The sequence below is a fragment of the Pseudophryne corroboree genome, chromosome 8 (genome assembly GCF_028390025.1).
Source record: "Pseudophryne corroboree isolate aPseCor3 chromosome 8, aPseCor3.hap2, whole genome shotgun sequence".
Lineage (NCBI taxonomy): Eukaryota > Metazoa > Chordata > Amphibia > Anura > Myobatrachidae > Pseudophryne > Pseudophryne corroboree.
Window position 1 is genome coordinate 262,148,987 of NC_086451.1, and position 20,633 is coordinate 262,169,619.

The 20,633-nt window shown below is 44.2% G+C and overlaps 1 protein-coding gene and 1 long non-coding RNA gene across 4 annotated transcripts in view; both read right to left on the bottom strand.

Annotated features, from left to right (window-relative positions):
• The window catches only part of LOC134948923 (uncharacterized), a 210,901-nt gene extending 196,956 nt beyond the window's left edge, over positions 1-13,945 (bottom strand). The window contains exon 1 of the long non-coding RNA XR_010183057.1: positions 13,878-13,945. This is a non-coding gene — a long non-coding RNA (uncharacterized LOC134948923). The remainder of the gene's footprint in view (positions 1-13,877) is intronic.
• The window catches only part of LOC134948922 (putative nuclease HARBI1), a 112,086-nt gene that overhangs the window by 13,477 nt on the left and 77,976 nt on the right, over positions 1-20,633 (bottom strand). The gene's annotated exons all lie outside the window — the stretch shown is intronic.

The following is a 20,633-nucleotide window of genomic DNA, read 5'->3' on the forward strand; positions in this document are numbered from 1 at the left end:
GAAGGGGGAACCTCTCGCCTTTTTGTATTTATTGGGCCGAAAGGACTGCATTTGGGGGTGATAGGTCTTTTTTGCCGGTGTAGGCGCAGAGGGCAAAAATGTTGACTTACCTGCGGTAGCCGTCGAGACTAACGCATCCAGGCCATCGCCAAATAAGGCCTCACCTTTATATGGGAGAGCCTCCATGTTTCTTTTGGAATCTACATCCGCGTTCCACTGGCGAATCCATAATGCCCGCCTAGCCGATACTGCCATGGTAGTGGCTTGTGAACTCAGGAATCCAATATCCTTCATTGCTTCCAGCATGTAGGCGGCAGCGTCCTTGATATTCCATAACTTAAGGAGTATATCTCTATCAATCGTGTCAATTTCTGATGACACGCTTTTTGACCATTTTTCAATAGCGCGACTCACCCATGCGCAGTGTACCATTGGTAACATAAATGGATTTCAATATCGTTTCCATTTTGCGGTCTGCCGGCTCTTTAAGAGAAGCCGTGCCAGGAGCAGGGAGAATTACCTTCTTTGTCAACCTGGAAAGTGCACTGTCTAACACAGGGGGTGACTCCCATTTTTTCCTGCCTTCAACCGGGAAAGGATAAGCTACTGTATGTGAATCCTTTTGGGAATACAATTTTTTTTATCAGGATTCACCCACATCCCTTCAAACAGAGCATTTAGTTTGTGTGAAGGAGGGAACGTGACTTTGGATTTCTTTTCCTTACATAAATAAGCCTTCTCCTGAGGTACAGGAGTGCTTTCTGTAACCTCCAACACGTCCCTTATAGCCACAATCATATATTGTATACTTTTTGCCAATTTATGATCTATTTCTCTGGATTCACTATTGTCGACACAAGAATCAGAATCAGTGTCGGTATCAGTGTTTACAACATTTGCAAATGGTCTCTTATGTGACCCAGAGGGGCCGCCCGCATAAGGAATAACAGCATCCTGATAAATCACATCCTCCACAGATTTTCTCCAGCATGCAGCCTTAGATTCAGATTTATCTAATCTATGGTTAATCAGATGCATACTGTCACGTAGCTCTTTCACCCATGCAGGCTCTTGGTGTGCCGGTAGCGCCACCACATTACAACTCTGTGTCCCTAAAATGGCTTCCTCCGGGGAGGAACTCCCTGCCTCAGACATGCCTAACACGTGTACACCACACTCACAGACACACTGGGACTTATTTTGGGGACAGACCCACAGTAAAATCTGTCAGAGGGACACAGGATAGGAGCAGCCAGTTCACAAACCCAGCGCCAGTATTGCCTGTGAACACAGTATGTCCACAGCCCAAAAGCGCTTTTAAATAGTAATATACACTATCAAATGCAGCACAATCACTTTGTGCCCCCCCTTTTATTGCACCTTGTACTTGTCAGAAGTGGAGGAGAGGACCAGCGTGTTCTCTGCAGCCTGAGGAGAGAGAGAAAATGGTGCTGAGTAGTGTGCTGGCTCCGCCCCTCAGTATCCATGACAATATTTATACTGGCGGGGGTAGGGCTGTGCCAGCGGCATCTTATGCCCCCTTTTAGCCAGTTTGAGGTATTTTTCTTGCTGTCCAGGGAGACACCCCCCCCCCGCCCTCCCTACACCCTGCGGTGCCTGTGTGTGTGGGCAGCAATGGCGCGCTGCGCCTCCACCAGCCGCGCCACACCTCAGCCGTCACTTACTTGATTGAAGATCATTCTTCTCATACTCACCTGTCTTCTGACTTCTGGCTCTGTGAGGGGGGTGACGGCGTGCTGTGGGAGTGAGCATCTAGACCCGGCTAGCGTTCGGTTCCCTTCAGGAGCTAATGGTGTCCTGTCAGCCAGAAACAGAGCCATGAAACTCTGAGGAAGTTGGTTCTGCTTCTGCCCCCTCAGTCCCATGAAGCAGGGAGTCTGATGCCAACAGATCTCCCTGAAAATAAAAAAACTAACATAAGTCTTTTCAGAGAAACTCAGTAGAGCTCCTCAGAGTGCATCCAGTCGACCTGGGCACATTTCTAAAACTGAGGTCTGGAGGAGGGACATAGAGGGAGGAGCCAGTTCAACCCCAATGAAAAGTCTTTGGAGTGCCCATGTCTCGTGCGGATCCTGTCTATACCCCATAATCTTGATGTCATCCCCAGCATCCTCAAGGACGTATGAGAAATAGATAATTGACAAGTGCCATCAACATTGCGCCCTACCCTGAAGCGCTATGTGCGGTGCTTCCTCTGCACACACCTAGTTACAGCCCTGGGGGTACATGATACTCATAGAGTGGGAATAGAACCTATGAGCCCACAGCGTGGCGAGCGCAGCACGCCCCCAAGGGGACTCTTTTTGCTCACAACAAGGGCTGCCATCAGAAATTGTAGGGCCCGGGACTGACAAAATAGACAGCGCCCTCGACGCCCAAAAAAATATTCTGCTGCACCGCTCCATTCCTATGTGATGTCATATATCGTGAAGTTACATATGGGTGGAGCGTTACAGACCTGCAGGAATAATTCACAGAGAGCTAATGCACAGGGAAGGCATGCATTAAGAAGTCCTCCCTGCGCATCAGCCCACTGTTGTTGTACACACGAGGTGCAGCTCTCCAGGTATCGGCGATAGGAGCAAAGGGTGGACCCTCTCTCTGTAAGGGCCCGGGATACCAGTCCCCGCAGTCCCCCCCTGATGGCTGCCCTGCTCACATCACTGCCGGCATACTGGCGGCCGGGATACCGTTGCCGGTATACTGACGGCCGGCATCCCGGCTGCCGGGCAATCATACTGAACACAAATGGGCAATAACTCCCTAACACAGGGGCGTAGCCAAAACTTTGTGGGCCACATATTGAAGGGGCCCCCGTCCCAGTGCTTCTAGAGAGACAATTCTCTGCAGCAGTTGTTAATTTTATGCCCTATAATAGTGTTCTAGTTCATTTTCTGAGCCATAGTAGACTTTTATTTAATGTTATGCCCCATAGTAGTGCCCTAGTTCCTTTCATGAATCGTAGCAGTGCTTAAGTTCACCCTATGTCACATTTCAGAGCTGCCAGTACACATTATGCCGCACAGTACCCCCAGTTCACATTATGCTATATAGTGCTCGATGTTCATATTGTGCCTCATTACAGTGCTCCATATATAACATTATAATGCCCTCCAGTTCATTTTATACCACACTACAATGAGCAGGTACAGGGCCATACCTAGATATATTGCAGGCCCAAGGGAAAAAGTTTGACAGGACCCCTACGTACCACCCAATGGCGAAAAATGTATATAACACATGTAACTGTGACAGGGAAGGTGGGCACATCTCAGCTCTGGGCCCCATAGCAGCTGCACTGCCTGCACCTATGGTAGCTACACCCTTGCGCAAACAGTGTGCAATACTGGTAGAAAAAAAATCTGGGTATCCCAAGGGACTAGTTATAAATAAAATAGAAAAAGTGTATTACCCACTAAATGTAGTACGTTTTTAATCTAATTAACATCTAAAGGAAAACTAAATCTTTAAAAAGTACTGAAGTGTTACACCTAGACCATGAGTTGTGCAGCCACTATTGTCCAAAACTATTATATAAAATTGGAGCCTGATTGAAATTAGGTCATCAGTTTTGCACAATGGCCTGTTCCCAGCTGCTGTCACACCCAACGTGCACATAGGTGTGCACCCAGCACTAATGGGACAAATACGACCTGGAAAGGCAGGGACAGAAGGTAATGCAGGTGGTATGGGGCAGGGGGACTTAGGTGACCCAGCAGTTGCCGGCTCCATTTACTTACTAGTATCAATTTAAAGAGGGCCACATATATATTCTTACTATGTGATCAATACAATATATTGAAGTGTAAAAAACCGTCAAGCGAGTTCTTTAGGCGCAAAGCTGCCTGTACACTTCTAATGTCAAAATAAATGTCACCACATTTATAGAACACAAATATACACAAAAAGTAGACACTAGACTGTGTCCTAGGCGCTTAAAAGATAAGTGATGTATACAATACGTTCCTTCTAGAGAGGGATGACCTCGGAATTGGTTCACTCCATAAGGAAGAATCGTAATCTCATCCAGTTATGTTGTGTCGTAGTTATTCGTACATGTAGAATGGAAAATAATAACATACAATGTGTAATGTTGCTTATAGTCCAATATTAACAAAAAGTAATAAACAGCTGGTGTATTTAGTGGATAATGATGATTTTATAACATCTTGCGTACCCCACTCACACTAAGATAAATATTGGTGTGCCCATAACGGTATCTTTTATGCAGTGGTATTAGCAGCATCCAGGTAACCAGACATCCAATTGTAATGGGTTAATCATACACAGGCGTGTATTCTGCTCCTATCAAGGTATCTTTATGATGGTGCTGTTGGCAGACTTTGATGGTTTGATTCAGTAGCTTTTTCGACAGGAACAGAAAACCACAACATCCACTTTATTTATAGAGCCATTAAGCTGTTCAGAACTCTGCTTAATCGGAGCCTCTATTTTCCCACATCTGCGTCCATCTCTGGCTAAGCTCTAGAGCCCTGAAGCTAACAGATCCTTCACTAGAAGCTCCGATCAGGAAACATGTACAATTTGCGGTTAGCTGCTCTTATTCCACACCTGTACAGCCTTCTCGGTCCTGGCACAGGCCTGAAGGGAACCTGCGACGTCTGATGCGGAACCTGGATGTGCAGCGCGTTCCCGATTGTTCTGGCGTAGTCGCTTTAGCCGAGCACTGTCTCACCGCCTTATCCTCCGCAAAAGCTTTCCTCACTCGGAACCATTTCTATAAATAAAGTGGATGTTGTGGTTTTCTGTTCCTGTCGAAAAAGCTACTGAATCAAACCATCAAAGTCTGCCAACAGCACCATCATAAAGATACCTTGATAGGAGCAGAATATCCAGTTCCAGTGTGAGTTGGGGTACGCCTCATTTATATGAAGAATACTAAGTTTAAAGATACCTTTTAAGGAGTGCCCTCTCTATCCTTCGTGTGAGTCTTGGGTACGCCTGTGTATGATTAACCCATTACAATTGGATGTCTGGTTACCTGGATGCTGCTAATACCACTGCATAAAGATACCGTTATGGGCACACCAATATTTATCTTAGTGTGAGTGGGGTACGCAAGATGTTATAAAATCATCATTATCCACTAAATACACCAGCTGTTTATTACTTTTTGTTAATATTGGACTATAAGCAACATTACACATTGTATGTTATTATTTTCCATTCTACATGTACGAATAACTATGACACAACATAACTGGATAAGATTTCGATTCTTCCTTATGGAGTGAACCAATTCCGAGGTCATCCCTCTCTAGAAGGAACGTATTGTATACATCACTTATCTTTTAAGCGCCTAGGACACAGTCTAGTGTCTAATTTTTGTGAATACAATATATTGCCCTATGGCAATAGTACTAAAAAAAAGTAATACAATAGCATCAATAGAGTCTATTAGGCTAGTTGGGTGCTCAAAAAAGCCTTAAAGGGTCACATCCGGCCTAGGGACCCCAAGGTGAATAGCAGGGCCGTAACTACGTGTGTGCCAAGTGGGCTTGGCACACAGCGCAGTTGCCCTGAGGGCGCACGGCCAGCGGCATGTAATGAGTCAAATTGACTCATTACATGCCTCTGAAGTCTGCGCCGTGCGCCGCCACCGCGCTGTGGAGGAGAGCTACAGCGCCGGGCAGGTGAGAAGGAGGAGGAGGGAGGGGGACTGGAGCCGCAGCAGCACTATGTTATTGGTAGTAAGCGCCGCTGCAGCATCCCCCTCTTCTTCCGTATTGGCTGCCCGGCGCTGCTGTGGATGCTGGGATGTGGTTCCTCCATCCCAGCATCCACAGCAGCGCCGGGCAGCCAATACGGAAGGAGAGGGGGATGCTGCAGCGGCGCCTACTACCAATGAAATAGCGCTGCTGCGGCTCCAGTCCCCCTCCCTCCTCCTCCTTCTCACCTGCCTGCACCGAGGGAGCTGCACGAGGAGCCTGTCAGCGGGGAGATGGTAAGTATCTCTCTCTCTCTCTCTCTCTCTCTCGGGGACACCGTCTGCCATAATGTGTAAAAAGGGGGCCTGGCTGCCGCAATGTGTAAAAAGGGGGACTGGCTGCCGCAATATGTAAAAAGGGAGACTGGCTGCCACAATGTGTAAAAAGGGGGCCTGGCTGCCGCAATGTGTAAAAAGGGGGCCTGGCTGCCGCAATGTGTAAAAAGGGGGCCTGGCTGCCGCAATGTGTAAAAAGGGGGACTGGCTGCCGCAATGTGTAAAAAGGGGGCCTGGCTGCCGCAATGTGTAAAAAGGGGGACTGGCTGCCGCAATGTGTAAAAAGGGAGACTGGCTGCCGCAATGTGTAAAAAGGGGGCCTGGCTGCCGCAATGTGTAAAAAGGGGGACTGGCTGCCGCAATGTGTAAAAATGGGGACTGGCTGCCGCAATGTGTAAAAAGGGGAACTGGCTGCCGCAATGTGTAAAAAGGGGGACTGGCTGCCGTAATGTGTAAAAAGGGGGACTGGCTGCCGCAATGTGTATAAAGGGGGACACCGTCTGCCGTAATGTGTAAAAACGGGTACACTGTCTGCTGTAATGTGTAAAAAGGGGATGCTGTCTGCCGTAATGTTAAAAAAGGGGACGCTGTCTGCTGTAATGTGTAAAAAAGGGGACGCTGTCTGCCGCAATGTGTAAAAAGGGGGACTGGCTGCCGCAATATGTTAAAAGGTAGACTGTCTGCTGTAATGTGTAAAAAGGGGGACGCTGTCTGCTGTAATGTATAAAAGGGGCTCTACCTGGTGTAGTGGCGCTACTTTCAGAATTCCCATAAAGGGACAAAGAGCTCCCTTAATAAGTTGTCTGACTGCAATATGGAAGGTCATAGGTACAAATCCTGGGTATTTTGAAATGTGTGCTTTAAATAAAGGAGGATGTGAATGAGAGTCCTGGGTATGACTGCTAAGAAATGTGATTTAAGATAAAGGATAATGTAACCAAATGACAAAGCTCTCAAATGAAGTGCATAAATGTGTGTGTATGTGTGTGTATATGTGTACATATATATATATATATATATATATATATATATATATATATATATATATTAGAGATGTGCGACGGGCATGTTTTGTGTTTTTGTTTTGGATCTGGATCCCCGCTCGTATTTTGAATCTGGATCGGTTTTGCCAAAACAACCCTTTCGGGTTTTGGTTTCAGTTTTGGATCTGGATGATTTTTGGAAAAAAACACAAAAACAGCTAAAATCACAGAATTTGGGGGTAATTTTGATCCTATAGTATTATTAACCTCAATAACATTAATTTCCAGTCTATTCTTAACACCTCACAATATTGTTGTTAGGCCAAAAGGTTGCACCGAGGTAGCTGGATGACTTTGCTAAGCAACACAAGTGTGCGGCACAAACACCTGGTCCATCTAGAAGTGGCATTGCAGTGTCAGACAGGATGGCACTTTTAAAAACTAGGCCACAAAGAGCACATAATGCAAAGAAGAAAATGAGGTGCAATGAGGTGGCTAGATGACTAAGCTAAGAGACACAAGTATGCGGCACAAACACCTGGCCCATCTAGGAGTGGCACTGCAGTGTCAGACAGGATGGCACTATTAAAAACTTGGCCCCAAAGAGCATATAATGCAAAAAAAAAAAAAAAAAAAGAGGTGCACCGAGGTAGCTGGATGACTAAGTTAAGCGACACAAGTGTGCGGCACAAACACCTGGCCCATCTAGGAGTGGCACTGCAGTGGCAGACAGTAACATAGTAACATAGTAACTGAGGTTGAAAAGAGGCAAAATGCCCATCGCGTTCAACCTGTATTTTGTATTAAGTTGAGTTGATTTTACTGTACTTGCTGAAGAATGTTTTATGACTAGTTAACAACTACAAATCATGTTACACCCGGATTAACAGCGTCAATATTTTAAATGTTGTAACCTTGGATATCCTTTTCAATCAGAAATTCATCCAATCCCCTTTTAAATGCATTTACAGAGTCCACCATTACCAGCTTCCCTGGCAAGGAATTCCAAATCCTTATTGCCCTAACAGTGAAGAACCCTTTCCTCCGTTTTGTATGGAATTTTCTCTCCTCCAGCCTCAGCAAGTGCCCACGTGTCCTAAACAGAGTTCTTTTAATAAATAATTCCTCTGATAACTCTTTGTAGTGCCTCTTTACATATTTGAAGACATTAATAATATCTCCTCTTAGACGCCTCTTTTCCACTGTATACATGTTCAACCTAGTAAGCCTTTCCTCGTAATCCAGTCTCTCTGGCCCTTTAATCAATTTAGTAGCTCGCCTTTGAACCCTTTCGAGTTCACCAATATCTTTTTTTATACAGTGGTGCCCAAAACTGAACACAATATTCCAGGTGCGGACGTACCAATGATTTGTAAAGCGGCAGAATTACATCCTTGTCCCTTGTCTCAATTCCCCGTTTTATGCACGTTAACACCTTCCTTGCCTTCTTTACTGCACTTTGACATTGTATACAGTTATTAAGCTTATTATCAATGAATACCCCCAAATCTTTTTCCAAAACTGTTTCCCCTAGACTTTCCCCATTTAATATGTAGGATGCAAGTTTGTTTTTAGTCCCGAAATGCATAACCTTGCATTTTTCTATTCTATTCTATTCTATTCTATTTCTTTCTATTTTTCTATATATTCTCCATTAGACGCCCAGATTTCAAGTTTAGATAAGTCATTCTGCAGAGACTCCACATCTATTTCTGAATTAATTACCCTACACAGTTTAGTATCAGTTGCAAAGATTGAGACTGGTCTTTCCAGGTCTATTTCTAGGTCATTGATAAATATGTTTAACAGTAGTGGCCCGAGTATGGACCCCTGTGGTATTCCGCTGACATAGTTTTTAAAACAGGATGGCAGTTTGAAAAACTATGCCCCAAACAGCACATAATGCTAAGAAAAAAAAAGAGGTGCAAGATGGAATTGTCCTTGGGCCCTCCCACCCACCCTTATGTTGAATAAACAGGACATGCACACCAATCATTTCAGCGACAGGGCCACAAGACTATGGCTGAAATTATTGGTTTGTTTGGGCCCCCACAAAAAAAGAAGCAATTAATTTCCCCCCACCAAAAAATAAGCAATTAATCTCTCCTTGCACAAATTGGCTCTACAGAGGCAAGATGTTGTCCTCATCCTCATCCTCTGGTTCCTCACCCCTTTCAGTATGTACATCCTCCTCCTCACCACAGAGTATTAATTCGTCCCCACTGGAATCCACCATCACAGGTCCCTGTGTACTTTCTGGAGACAATTGCTGGTAAAGGTCTTCCTGGAGCAATTTATAATTCATTTTGATGAACATCATCTTCTCCACATTTTGTGGAAGTAACCTCCTACGCCAATCCCTGACAAGGTTACCGGCTGCACTAAACACTGTCTGAGTACACACTGGAGGGGGGGGGGGCAACTTAGGTAAAACAAAGCCAGTTTGTGCAAGGGTCTCCAAATCGCCTCCACATGACATGACATGCCTACTTGGATGCTGTCACCCATATAATCCTCCACCATTCATTCAATGGTGACAGCATCATATGCAGTGACAGGAGACATGTCAGTAATCATTGGCAGCTCCTTCAGTCCAGACCAGAGGTCAACACTTGCTCCTGACTGCCCTGCATCACCGCCAGCAGGAGGTCTTGGAAATTTTATCCTTTTCCTCGCAGCCCCAGTTGTGGGAGAAAATGAAGGAGGAGGTGTTGACGTGTTACATTCCGCTTGAGTTGACAATTGTCTCACCAGCAGGTCTTTGAATCTCTGCAGACTTATGTCTGCTGGAAAGAGAAATACAACATAGGCTTTAAACCTAGGATCGAGCACGGTGGCCAAAATGTAGTGCTCTGATTTCAACAGAATGACCACCCTTGAATCCTGGCAAAGCGAATGAAGGGCTCCATTCACAAGTCCCAAATACTTAGCGGAATCGCTCCGTCTTAGATCCTCCTTCAATTTCTTCAGCTGCTTCTACAAAAACTTGATCAGGGAAATGACCTGACTTAGGCTGACAGTGTCTGAACTGACTTTACGTGTGCAAGTTCGAAGGGTTGCAGAACCTTGCACAACATAGAAATCATTTTCCACTGTGCTTGAGCCAGGTGCATTCCCCCTCCTTTGCCTATATCGTAGGTGGATGTATAGGCTTGAATGGCCTTTTGCTGCTTCTCCATCCTCTGAAGCATATAGAGTGTTGAATTCCACCTCGTTACCACCTCTTGCTTCAGGTGATGGCAGGGCAAGTTCAGGAGTGTTTGCTGTTGCTCCAGTCTTCGGCACGCAGTGTCTGAATGTCGAAAGTGGACTGCAATTTTTCGGCCCACTGACAGCATCTCCTGTACGACCCTGTCATTTAAAAAAAAAAATCTGCACCACCAAATAAATTGTATGTGCAAAACATGGGACGTGCTGGAATTTGCCCAAATGTAATGCACGCACAATATTGGTGGCGTTGTCCAATATCACAAATCCCCAGGAGAGTCTAAGTGGGGTAAGCCATTGTGTGATGATGTCCCTTAGTTTCCGTAAGAGGTTACCAGTGGTGTGCCTCTTAAGGAAAACCGGTGATACACAGCGTAGCCTGCCTAGGAACGAGCTGGCGTTTGTGAGATGCTGCTACTGGTGTTGTTGCTGCGGGAGACAATACATCTACCCAGTGGGCTGTCACAGTCATGTAGTCCTTAGTTTGCCCTGCTCCACTTGTCCACATGTCCGTGGTTAACTGGACACTGGGTACAATCGCATTTTTCAGGATACTGAGGACACTTTTCTTAATGTCCCTGTACAGTCCGGGAATCGCTTTCCTAGTGAAGTGGAATCTAGATGGGATTTGGTACCAGGGACACACTACCTCCATCAATTGTCTAAATCTCACTGCACTAATGGTTGATACCGGACGCACGTCTAACACCAACATAGCTGTCAAGGACTCAGTTATCCGCTTTGCAATGGGATGACTGCTGTCATATTTCATCTTCTTCGCAAAGGACTGTTGGACAGTCAATTGCTTAGTTGAAATAGTACAAGTGGTCTTCCGACTTCCCCTCTGGGATAACGATCGACTCCCTGCAGCAACAACAGCAGTGGCAGCAGCAGTAAGCGTACCTCTCAAATATCCTCCGGAGAAATCCCAGTTAGGAGAGGACTCCTCAGTCATGCCAGTGACATGGCCTGCAGGACTACTGATGTTTCTGACTGAGGAGGAAATTGACGTTGAGGGAGTTGGTGGTGTGGCTTGCAGAAGCTTGGGTACAAGAGGAAGAAGGGATTTAGGTGTCAGTGGACTACTTACGCTCTTACCCAAAGTTTCTGAACTTGACAATGACTTCTGATGAATGCACTGCAGGTGACATAAGGGAGGATGTTCCTAGGTGGTTAAAGTCCTTACCCCAAATTATTACAGATTGACAAAGGTAACACACGGCTGGACACCTATTGTCTGGATTTGTGGAGAAATAATTCCACATCGAAGAGGTGGCTCTTTTGGTATTTTGCCCAGGCATGACAATGGCTTATTCATCCCACGGACAACATCTGTCTCCCCTGGTGCCTGATTTAAACTAACCACTTCACCATCAGAATCCTCATCGTCAACTTCCTCCTCAGCGCCAGCAACACCCATATCCTCATCCTGGTGTACTTTAACAGTGACATATTCAATTTGAATATCAGAAACTGGACTGTGGGTGCTCCTTCCAGCACTTGCAGAGTGCATGCAAATGGTGGAAGGAGCCACCTCTTCCCGTCTAATGTTGGGAAGGTCAGGCATCGCAACCGCCGACACACTTGGACTCTCCTTGGGGATTTGTGATACCATATTAGAACGCACAGCTCTTTGCTGTGCTTTTGCCAGCTTAACTCTTTTAATTTTTCTATTGGGAAGATGAAGGCTTCCATCGTCATGTGAAGCTGAACCACTAGTCATGAACATAGGCCAGGGCCTTAGCCGTTCCTTGCCACTCCATGTCGTATATGGCATATTGGCAAGTTTACGTTTCTCCTCCGATTATTTAAATTTCTTTTTTTGGGTCATTTTACTGAACTTTGGCTTTTTGGATTTGACATGACCTCTACTATGACATTGGGCATCGGCCTTGGCAGACGATGTTGATAGCATTTCATCATCTATGTCATGACTAGTGGCAGCAGCTTCAGCACTAGGAGGAAGTGGTTCTTGATCTTTCCCTATTTTATCCTCCAAATTTTTGTTCTCCATTATTTTTCTGGAGTTATATAACAATATGCGGCACAAGAGAGCGTACCCATAGACCACACAGGGCAAACCATGTAAAATTATTTGGAATAAATATTAATAACCCCTTTATTTGGAGTAAATAATATACAGCGCAGGACAGCACCACTGGACTTATACGGCAGTGCCCCTGGACTTATATGGAAGTACCACTGGACTTATACGGCAGTACCACTGGACTTATACGGCAGTACCCCTGGACTTTTACGGCAATACCATTCGACTTATATGGCAGTACCACTGGACTGGACTTATACGGCAGTACCACTGGACTTATGGCAGCACAGGACACCACCACTGGACTTATGACAGCACAGGACACCACCACTGGACTGATGCAGCACAAGACAGCAACACTGGACTGGACTTATACAGCAGCCCCACTGGACTTATGGCAGCACAGGACACCACCACTGGACTTATGGCAGCAGAGGACATCATCACTGGACTTATGGCAGCACAGGACACCACCACTGGACTGATGCAGCACAAGACAGCACCACTGGACTGGTCATATACAGCAGCATTACTGGACTTATGGCAGCACAGGACACCAACACTGGACTTATGGCAGCACAGGACACCACCACTAGACTGATGCAGAACAAGACAGCACCACTGGACTGGACTTATACAGCAGCGCTGGACTTATGGCAGCACAGGACACCACCACTATTACTGGACTGATGCAGCACAAGACACCACCACTGGACCGATGTAGCACAAGACAGCACTGGAATGACACAAAAGAGCAGGTTGCCACGCCACACCACCGCACAGACACTGAGGAGACACGTCCTCTCGCTACACTCATCAGGACTGGAGTGAAAATGTCGGCGACGCGCGGCTCTTTATATGGAATCCAAAACCCGCGATTTCAATGTTTCGGGATCCGTAATCCCGTCGTCAGGAACAGCATACATATATAATCAAATATACTATTATATATACTTTTGCAGTCTCATCTCTCAGCTCCCTTGCCTCTCCAAGCTACTTGAGAGACTTGCCTACGCCCACCTCAGACACTTTCTTAATTCACACAACTTATTGGACCCACTTCAGTCACGGTTTCGTTCCCAACACTCCACAGAGACAGCACTGACTAAAGTAGTGAATGATCTGGTCACTGTGAAGTCTAAATGCCATTACTCAGTTCTTATTGTTCTAGTTCTCTCTGCTGCTTTTGACACTGTTGACCACTCTTCTCAAACAAACACTACAATCCCTAGGTCTTCATGAAACAGCCCTTTCTTGGTTCCTATGCTACATATCTAATCGCTCTGTCAGTGTCTACTTCACTGAATCCACTTCCTCTTCACTACCTCTTTCAGTTGGAGTACCGCAAAGCTCTGTCTTAGGTCCTCTGCTTTTCTCAATCTATACCTCATCTCCTGGTAAACTTATCAGCTTTTTTGGATGTCAGTATCATCTGTACACAGATTATACTCAAATCTACCTATCCTCTCCAGATTTGTCTCTATCTGTATTGATCTGTGTCACTGAATGCCTTTCTGCTGTTTCATCTTGGATGTCATCTCGCCACCTCAAACTTAATATTTCCAAAACAGAGTTAATTACAGTATATTTTTACCAGCCAATAGTAGTTACCAACCTGATATCTCTATTTCTGTTGAGAACTTGACAATCAATCCTGCCCCACAAGCTCACTGCCTAGGTGTAGTCCTTGACTCTGAACTGCCATTTGTTCACCACATGTCTCAAAATCATGTTACATGCATCTAAAAAACATATACAAAATACAACCATAACTTACACAAGAAACTGCAAAAACGCTAATTCATATTCTCATTATCTCCTGCTTTGATTTTTGCAATACATAGCAACATAGTAAGATAGTAACATAGTATCTAAGGTTGAAAAATGACAATTTGTCCATCGAGTTCAACCTATTTGTGGTCTCCTATGCAGTATTATTTTTGGACTAAATTTTGTCTGATGCTGATGTCAGCCATTATGTTTTATTCCCCTTTTTTTTAATAACTATAGTGCGTGACTACGCACCATAACCCTGGATATCTTTATCCATTAGGAATTCATCTAACCCATTCTTAAAGGTGTCGACTGAGTCCACCATTTCTACTCTCTCAGGTAGGGAATTCCAAACACGTATTGTCCTTACTGTGAAAAAAACCTTTTCGTCACTTTGTGCGGAATCTCCTCTCCTCTAACCTAAGCGAGTGTCCACGTGTCCTCTGTGCTGATCTTACCAAAAACAGGTTCCGCGCAAGCTCTGTGTATTGTCCCCTTATATATTTGTAGATGTTGATCATGTCCCCTCTAAGTCTCCTCTTTTCCAGTGTAAACATGCCTAGCCTTTCAAGCCTTTCCTCGTATTCCAGCATCTCCATGCCCTTAATTAGTTTGGTCGCCCGCCTATGAACCTTTTCTAGCTCCAGGATTTACTTTTTGTAGTATGGTGCCCAAAATTGTACACAGTATTCAAGATGTGGCCTCACTAGTGATTTATATAATGGGAATATAACACTCTCGTCCCTTGCATCAATTCCCCGTTTTATGCATGATAATATCTTATTAGTCTTCTTTGCTGCAATCCTACTTTGGGTACTGCTGCTTAGTTTGCTATCTATGTGAACACCTAAGTGTTCTTCCAGTATATAATCCCCTAATATTACGCCATTTAGTATGTAGGTGTTATTTTTGTTCTTGCTACCACAGTGCATTACCTTACACTTGTCTATATTGAAGCTCATTCTCCATTTAGCTGCCCATGCTTCTAGTTTAACCAAGTTGTTCTGAAGAAACTAAGCATCCCTCTTTCCGTATTTATAACCTTACACAATTTGGTATCGTTTGCAAAAATTGACACCATGCTCTTAAGACCTACTATTAGGTTGTTAATGAAACTGTTGAACAATAGTGGTCCAATTACAGACCCTTGTGGCACACCACTTAGCACTTCAGTCCAATTTGAAAATGATCCATTCACCACAACACACTGCTCCCTATTATCTAACCAATTTCTGACCCAAGTGTATTTTGTGCTTCCTAGCCCTATATCTTGTAGCTTATAGATGAGTCGCATGTGTGGTACTGTGTCAAAAGCTTTGGCAAAGTCTAAAAAGATTACATCCACCTCTTTACCCTAATCAAGGTTCGCACTTACTGTTTCATAAAAGCCAAGTAATTTGGTTTCACATGATCTATCCTTCACAAATCTATGTCCAGTCTTCCTACTGGTCTTACCAAAAAGAGACTCTCACCACTACAATGCATTCTGAATGCAGTTACGAGGCTGATCTTCCTCGCTAGACGTTCATCATCTGCAGATCCACTCTGTCATTCCTTCCATTGGTTACCGTATTCAAAATAAAATACTTTTACTCACACACAAGGCCATTAACCAAACTACACCTTTGTACACCTCTTCGCTTATCTCAAAATATCTCCCAATCTGACCTCTTCGCTCTTCACAAGATCTATGTCTCTCATCCACACTCATTATTCAGACCCATTCACGATTACAGGACTTTCTTCGGGTTGCACCCTACCATGCACAATAAATAAGACTTTCCTCTAGTCTCCAAACCTTCGAGCGTTCCCTGAAAACTCACCTTATGAAATTCCAGAACTACTCACATAACCTTCATAAGCTTTCCTATCTGGTGCGAACGGGTGCAGAATGAGCATGCACGGCGGCCGCTGTGCGCCTGCGCGACGTTGCCCGGCGACAGGGGTCGCCGGGTTACGTCGCGTCTAAAGAAGAAAGCAGTCGCAGGACCGACCGCAAAGAAGATTGACAGGAAGAAGGCATTCCAGGGCGGATCCGGACCATTTGGAGCCGTTTTCTGGGAGTGGTGAGTAAAACGCAGGCGTGTCCAGGAGAACGGAGGAGTAACGTCAAAGCTGGGCACATCATCGCTGGATCCATCGCACAGGGTAAGTATGTCCAGGCCTTGTCTAGTTTTGCTTGAAATTTTTTTAGCTTAGCGATCGCAGCCCTGCTAAGCTAGAATACACTCCCCCATAGGCGTGGACTAGTTGATCGCAGCAGCAGCAAAAAGTTGCTGGCTGCAATCAACTCAGAATGATCACCTATATTCCCACTGTACAGTTTACACATATTTTCTCTTCCTTCACCTTTCCTTCCTTCTGACCCCAGTTAATCATTGCTGTGTGTCCATATCATGTAGCTCACCAAGAACTTTTGCAATCTAATGGACAACTATGCAATAGATAGCACCTATCCTTGCGTATTAATGCCTATTGCCAAATAGACTGTAAGCTTGCAAGCAGGGCCTTCCTAACTCTATGACTATGTATTATTACCCAGTTCTGTTTTTTCATTGCTGTTTTAAATTGTAAAGCGCAATGGAATTTGCTGCGCTATATCAGAAACTGTTAATAAATGAATAAATAAATAAATAAATAAATAAAATAAGTGCCAGAATATTAGGACTTCAATATTTTTACCATCAGACTTACTCTGGGGGTAATTCAGATCTGATCGCAGCAGCAAATTTGTGAGCTAATGGGCAAAACCAAGAGCACTGCGGGGGGGGACAGATATAACATGTGCAGAGAGTTAGATTTGGGTGGGTTATATTGTTTCTGTGCAGGGTAAATACTGGCTGCTTTATTTTTACACTGCAATTTAGATTTCAGTTTGAACACACCCCACCCAAATCTGACTCTTTCTGCACATGTCATATCTATGTTATATTTTTGTCATCAATGTCAATAATCATCTGTTAGTAAATGTGGGATTTAAGGGTATATTTCCATATTTACAGATGATTTTGAATTTATTTTTTTTAAGAGATGTCAAATGTCATCTGTTAGTAAATGTGTGATTTAGACCCTGAAACACAAAATTGATCAATAATCGATCAAAATCGACTATTAGTAAATATACCTTTTAGTCTGAAGGTCCACCACACTTAGGTCGACAGTGTGTGGGTCGACCACTATTGGTCGACAGTAACTAGGTCGACAGGGATTCTAGGTTGACCGGGCCTCAGGTCGACATTGTCTAGGTCGACACTTTAAAAGAACGACATAAGTTTTTAAATATTTTTTGGTGTCGTTTTCGCCATACAGTGACCGGGAACCCCAATTAGTGCACCATGTCCCCTCGCATGGTTCGCTTCGCTCGCCACAGGTTACCATTCCCAATCATAGTCCACGTGGATCGTAAAATATGAAAAAGTACAAAAAAAAGAAAAAAAATGTGAAAAACTCATGTCAACCTTTTTCCATGTCGACCTAGAACATGTCAACCTAGATACCATGTCGACCTAGAAACCATGTCGACCTAGTTACTGTCGACTAATAGTGGTCAACCTAGACACTGTCGACCTAAGTCTTGTCGACCTAGAGACCGGATACCGTCTATGACAACTAGTTATTTGAATGGGTTGGGCCTGAAATGATGCTTGAGGTCAGAATACCGACCACAGCATCCCGATGGTTAGAATCCCGACAGTGGTTGGTAAATATGTTAACTCTCCCCCGTTAACCCTCCATTACTGCAGCCTAAACCTAACCCTCCCCCCACGGCCTAACCCTACCCGGATTTCGATATATGTAAAATGTTTATTAAAAAGTGCACTATTATACTATAAGTATATAATAGTCTTTTAATATATATGCCATAGGTTCCCAAACGCGGTCCTCAAGGCACCCCAACAGTCCAGGTTTTAGGTATATCCATTGCTCAGCACAGATGGTTAAATCAAATTGACTAAAGTGCTTATTAAGTCACCTGTGGCCAAGCATGGATACATTTAAAACCAGGACCGTTGGGGCGCCTTGAGGACTGCGTTTGGGAATCTGTTTTAAGAGATTTCGTGATAACTCAATCAGTGAGTGGATAGATAGATAGATAGATAGATAGATAGATAGATAGATAGATAGATAGATAGATAGATATACAGTACTGTGCAAAAGTTTTAGAGATGTGTACGTAAGTTCTTCAGAAATCCAAATACACCCAAAATTTGTGGATCCGCAAAACCAGAACCCAATCCTGATACCCTGCAGATCGAATTTTTCTGTGGTTCAGAATTTCGGATTTTACATTTGAATTATCCTGGAAATTCAAATTTAAAATCCAAATTCTGAACCGTGGGAAAATTCGATCTGCAGGGTATCTATCAGGATCGGGTTCTGGTTTGGTTCTGATCCACAAATTTGGGTGGATTTGGATTTCTGAAGAACTTACTAGCACATCTTTAATATGTATATATATATATATATATATATATAATTAGCTTGCTTGGTAGATATAATCATATTGCTAAAAACGGTGCTTAAAAATACACTATATGCAAAATGATGTTATGCTGAAGCGTCACTGTTTTCTTATTCCAGTGATAGTGTTTATGATGTTCAATCTCTGCTCTGAAAGTAAATGTACAAAGAAGATTTGAGTTTGGTGAATTTCCCTATCTTTTCCTTAGAATCATATATAGGTGGATTGCACAGAAAGCCTTGTAATATTTTTAATCAGTGTCCTAAAAAATTGCTGCTTAGCAAAGATTATCCACTTGGCTAGCTACGCCACGTGCCTGTTGTCTGCCATCTTGGTAGCGAGATTGCTTAAATGGTTGTTGCTGTGCTTGGCCATAGAAATAGATAAACACTGACTGGACACGGGAGGCTCAGCTGCCATGCACATGGGGGGTGATTTAATTAAAGCAAGGAAAAATGGATTACTAGTAGCATGCCAAAATAAGAGCTCAGCACAATTTCATTATTGACTAGGCAGATGAAGCTCACTCATTGGTTTCATTAGCCAATTAGTAATTTAGCCAAAATTTGTATGTTCCATGTTCTGAAGTTTTATATGTACTGTATTTTCATATGCATATTAACATTATATAGATCAATAAGCAGCACTTAATTATAGCATAATGAGAAGGCTGCATGCTAGAGTAATATAAACTGCAGTTAATAATTTGTCTTTAAAATATACAGCATATATCAGGGGTTTCCAAACGCGGTCCTTAAGGCACCCCAACGGTCCTGGTTTTAAATGTATCTATGCTTGGCCACAGGTGACTTAATTAGCACCTTAGTCAATTTGATTTAACCATCTGTACTGAGCAATGGATATACCTAAAACCTGGCCTGTTGGGGTGCCTTGAGGACCGTGTTTGGGAACCTCTGCCTTAAACCACAAAGCCTACAATCTTGAAACTTGGCAGGTAGCTTGTCCTTAAGTCCCAGGTGCTTGCTAAGAACCAGTTTTACAAATGTCACTGTCCATCCGCAGAAATTGCCAAAAATGGATGTGTGTATGTATGTATGTATGTATGTATGCATGTATATATGTGTATATGTATGTTCCAGCATAACTCCGGAATGCCTGCAGCAATCTACACCAAACTTGGTACACATATGACTTACAATATGGGAACAAACACTGTGGGGGTAACACACCCCTAGCACCCCTGGAGGGGAGACAGCAGAACAGAGTATATAAGGAGACAGCATAACTCCAGAATGGCTGGAGCAATGTACACAAAAAATTGGTACACATATGACTTACACTCTGGAAACAAACTCTGTGGGGGTTAAACACCCCTTGGGGTGGGACAGCAGCACAGACTATATCAGGACAGGAGGGAGAATAACTCCAGAATGCTTGGACCAATTTACACCAAATTTGGTACACATATGATTTACAATCTGGGAACAAACACTGTGGGGGGAAGACACCACTAGCACCCCTAAGGGTGAGGCAGCAGCACAGAGTATTTCAGCAGACAGCATAACTCTGGATTGCCTGAAGCAATTTACACCAACTTGGTACACATATGACTTTCAATCTGGGAACAAACACTGTAGGGGTAACACATCCCTAGCACCCCTAGGGGTGGGCCAGCAGCACAGACTATATCAGGACGTCAGTGACGACAGGGCTGCATGTGACAGTGGTAGTGACATGATGTGAGGAGGGGAATGGAGGTAGCAGGAAGCCTAGCACTGAGAGTTATATAGTGGGAGGAGCAAGGTCCCCAGCCGTACACAGCAGTGGCGTGCGGTGAGGTCAGTGGCTGGTGAGGCACTGCAGCCATAATATCCGCCGAGTCCTGCCAATGAAACCTACCACCGTGGAACCAATGCCCGCTACCGTCTCCATCCCTGATGCCCGCTACCCCCACCACTAATGGCCCAGGCCCCCCGCCACTAATTTGCATCTCAGTCCAATACCGTCGCTGCCAATGCCCGCAGGCTGCCTGCTCAGAAAACTTGTGATGAGCAGGCGGCTAATACATTGTACATTTTTATAAAATAAATATTAGAATTTAGGACTGGGGAGGGAGTGGGAGGAGGACATGAATGCAATTTTGTTGTCCAGGGCTTCCATTAACTTAATAGCGCC